This window comes from Chrysochloris asiatica, unplaced genomic scaffold (genome assembly GCF_000296735.1).
Source record: "Chrysochloris asiatica unplaced genomic scaffold, ChrAsi1.0 scaffold00122, whole genome shotgun sequence".
Taxonomy (NCBI): Eukaryota; Metazoa; Chordata; class Mammalia; order Afrosoricida; family Chrysochloridae; genus Chrysochloris; species Chrysochloris asiatica.
In genome coordinates this window covers 3,634,322-3,638,726 of record NW_006408640.1, presented here as the reverse complement: position 1 = coordinate 3,638,726, position 4,405 = coordinate 3,634,322, and the positions used below count along the sequence as shown (strand labels likewise).

General features: G+C 42.6%; 1 pseudogene; it reads right to left on the bottom strand.

The window, feature by feature from the left end:
• Positions 1–1,034: 1,034 nt before the first annotated feature.
• On the bottom strand, positions 1,035–2,299 carry LOC102832019 (annotated as a pseudogene).
• Between the last annotated feature and the right edge of the window lie 2,106 nt (positions 2,300–4,405).

The following is a 4,405-nucleotide window of genomic DNA, read 5'->3' as shown; positions in this document are numbered from 1 at the left end:
TGAAAACTTGTAAGCCAGTCACTTTGTGTTCATAGTCTTCCCCCACCCCTATCCTCCCACCCCCAATTTAGGTAACCAGTGTCTAAAGGAGCTCTGGTAGTATGGTGGTTATGTGCCATGGAGGAGCTCTGGTAGTGTGGTGGTTATGTGCCGTGGAGTCAGTTCTGACCCACAGCAACCCTGTACAGGGTTTGTCTTTATGGGAACAGAAAGCCTCATCTTTCTCCCGCAGAACAGCTGGTAGTTTTGAACTGCTGACCCTGAGGTTAGCAGCGTGACAACAACAATCAACAGATAGGGATAGAATTGATCCTAGGATATGAAGACTCCTTCTCTCTCAGTTGGTATTTTGAGCTACTACATCCAGTAACTACAGGTCAAGTTCATCAAATTGTACTTGTAAAAGTAATTTACACTTTTTCCTTTATAATTTTTTAATTTTTTTTTATCTTCCTCTAGTCGAGTTCTAAGGAGCTCTGGTAGCTCGGGCTGCTAACCTCAAGGTCAGCAGTTTGAAACTACCAGCTGTTCTACCAGATAAAGTTGAGGCTTTCTGCTCCCGTAAAGATTTGCAGGCTCGGAAATCCTGTGTAGGGTCACTATGAGTCAGATTCGACTCCATGGTATTTAACAACAGTCAAGTTCTGATCATCAAGCCATTGAGGGTAGGTCAGTTGGATACTATCTCCATGTTTGGGTTTCCCTCTGCAAAAGTAACTTTTTCAAATGGAAAACACTCATACCAGCAAAGGAACCATAAAAATGTGGAAATGATATGTAAAGGGCTAGATGAATAGGCTGTGTGATGGATATGTGTCAATGGTAGAAAGTACACACACACAGAAAGAAGACACTTAACCAGAGGCAGAAGCCGTTCCTAGCTACGGTCCACAGCTTTTGTTCTACTTTATCTACTGAACTAAAGGTAAAAAAAAAAAGTGTCTGGAGACACGTGGGAGTGGAATGTGCCTGCGAGCAGAGCAGTCTTCACAGGATGCCGGGGACCACGCAGGAACCCTGACCAGTGGCGACTCTCAGAAAGACAAGATGGTCTTGTGACCATCCTCGTCCTCTGTGATGACCAGCGGCAGAGCCAGTCTGATGATGTCGCCGTGGGTAGGCTTGCTCAGGAGCGCATTATCTAGAAGTTGGAGACAGACTTTCCAAGCATCGTAATCTTTGGTTTCAATAGTCCTTTTGTCCTGACCGCTGTGACAATGTCAAAAGGTAGCTTCATGAGCTCGTGTCTCAAGAGAGTACCCATTTTGTAGCACTTCCAGCCGTTTTTCTTCTTCAGGACATCGAGGGCAGAGATGGCCACTCGGCAGCCCAGGGTGGTTGCCACCGTAGGTTAAGCTGTGTTCCTCGGCCTTGATGAGCATCATGTAGTCGTCACACAGCACTGCGGAGACAGGGTACGAACCCCCAGAAAGTGCCTGGCCAAGGAGGGCGATTAGCAAGCCTCACATTTTCATGATCACCAGCCATCCATCGATCAGTCGGGCCTATCCCGTCTGTATATCATCAGTGATAAACAGAACCCGGTGCTGTGTGCAGAGCTCTCACACGCCCGTGAGATAGCCTGGCTCCAGAACAGTAACATCTGCTTCTCCCTGAGTGGGTCCCACCGTACACCAGCAACAGCTGGGTCCTGAAGAGCACGCTCAAGAGCAGGTAGGTGGTTGTAGGGAATGATTTTTGAAACCTGGCACAAACAGTCCAAAGCCATTGTTGTAACTGGTTGGGGTTGGTGGAACTGGAGATGGCAGACAATGTCCTCTACCCCAAAAGTTTCCAGCTGTGAAAATAATCTTGGCTTTGTATTTTGGCCCCACCTTCGAGCAACCTTGACGGCTGTCTCTCTTGCCTCCACTCCTGTATTCACAGTAAGAACTTTGTGGTAGTTGAAAAGCTTTGTTATGTACTACTCATATTCACCCAGTATGTTATTATAGAAAGCCGGTGAGGTTAGGGTCAGCTTGTCTGCCTGGCTTTTGAGAGCATCCACAATCTTAGGGTGGCAACATCCTTGATTGACAGAGCTTTAAGCACTCAGGTAGTCAAAATATTTTCTGCCTTCTACGTCCCACATGTAAATACTTTTTCCTTTCTCCAGGGCTACAGGTAAAGGGTGGTGCCTGTGTGTGCCATATTTAGATTCCTGCTCAAAAATATAATCAGAGGACGGAGGGCCTTGGATTGTGTTTTCAGCTGCAATGGACACAGCAGAGGCCTCGGAAAAATGAACTCCCTGGTGGAGTAGAGCTGCAGGCTGCTGACGGATAAGCTCGGAAAGCATCATGTCTGTCCAGTGGGACCACAAGCAGATCTGAGAGTGTGCAGGGAGCAGACCTGACACCCCAAGGCCACACAATGGCTAGACATGTCTTTTTGATAGTGAACTTCCCATCTGCTTTTTAAAATTCAGGATTAACTTTTTTTTCTATTTTCATAAAAGTTCTTATTTTCATCTTTCACAACGTGGTTTTGGTCTCTTGTTTGATTTTCTGATGATTTTCTATATTCATTATAATTTACACTGGGATTTTCTCTTGGAGTGAAAGTAGAATGTCACACGTGGTAGAAAGAGTTGTAAATTGGTGTCCAAGATCCACCTTCCACCACACACACACTGTTTAATTCCCTTCCTTGAGGTTAGCACTCCACTGCTTATTCTATAGTGCCACACCAGGACGCTACTGGATTGTTGTTGTTTGTTGTTAGGTGCCATTGAGTTGGTGATGACTCATAGTGACCCTATTGGATAGTGTGGTTAAAATGTAAAAACAGTTACTTTATTTTATCTTCTGAGGTTCTCACCCACCATTTTACAATGGGAAATGGAGAGTAATCAGATACTGATATGGTTTATTATGTATGCCAAAATGACAAGTGGAAGAGAAATGTCATCACGTTCATTGTCAGAAAGAACACTTCAAGATCTATCTGGAAATACAACATTGTCTGTGATAGAATAATAACCTTGCATCTGCAAGGAAGACCAGTTAATACCACTATTATTCAAATTTATACATGGATCACTCAAGCCAGTGATGATGAAGTTGAAGAATTTTTTCAACTTCTCCACTCAAGATGCATTGAAAATTACTAGTGATAGGAATGTGAAAATTGGAAACAAAAGGATTAGTAGTTGGAAAATACGGTGTTGGTGATAGAAATGATGTTGGAGATCATATGATAGGACTTGGATAGCCTAATGACTTATTCATTGCAAAAATCCTTCCTTAATATCATAAATGGCAACTGTGCATGTGGATCTCACCAAATGGATTACACAGGAATCAACTGACTGTATCTATGGGAAGAGACTATGGGGAAGGTCAATATCATCAGCCAAAACAAGGTCAGGGACCAACTGTGGAGCAGACTATCAATTTCTCATATGGAAGTTCAAGCTGAAGCTAAAGAAAAAATTTAAAAGGCCACAAGTATCAAAATATGAGTATACCCTACCTGAATCTAGAGACCAGTTGAAGAAAAATTTGATGCATTAGACACAAATGACCAAAGACCAAATAAGCTTTGGGATGACATCTAGAACATCATGTATGAAGAAAGCAAAATATCTTTAAAAGGCAGGAAAGAAAATTAAGAATCACTTTGAAGACACCTAACAACAATCAAAACTGAAATCTTTCAAGAAAGTGAGGCAGCACAGGAGGCATTCACTCATATATGCCAAGAAATTTGGAAGACAACTATCTGGCCGACTGATTGGAAGAGATCCATATTTGTGCCCATTCCAAAGAGAGGTGACCCAACAGAATGTGGAAATCATCGGACAATCTCTCTGATATCCCATACAAGTAAAGTTGTACTAAAGGTAATACAGAAACAGCTGCAACTTTGTGACAGAGAACTTCCAGAGGTTCAAACCAGATTCAGAAGAGACTGTGAAACAAGGGATATCATTGCTGATATCCGATGGATCTGGGCTGAAAGCAGAGAATATCAGAAAGATGTTTACCTGTGCTTTACTGACTGCAAAAAGGCTTTTGTTTGTGTGGATCATGACAAGCTATGGACAACATTGTGAAGTATGAGTATTCCGGAGTACTTAATTGTGCTCATGAGGAATCTACCTGGACCAAGAAGCAGTTGTTCGAACAGAACATGGGAACACTGAATGGTTTAAAATTAAGAAAGGTGTGTGCAGGGTTGTTTTCTTTCACCATACTTATTCAACCTGTATACTGAGCAAATAATCTGAGAAGCTGGGTTCTATAAAGAAAAACATGGCATCAGGATTGGAGGAAGACTCATTAACAACCTGTGATATGCAGATGATACAGTCTTGCTTGCTGAAAGTTAAGAAGACTTAAAACATTTATTGATGAAGATCAAAGAGCACAGCCTTTGGTGTGGATTACATCTCAATGTAAAG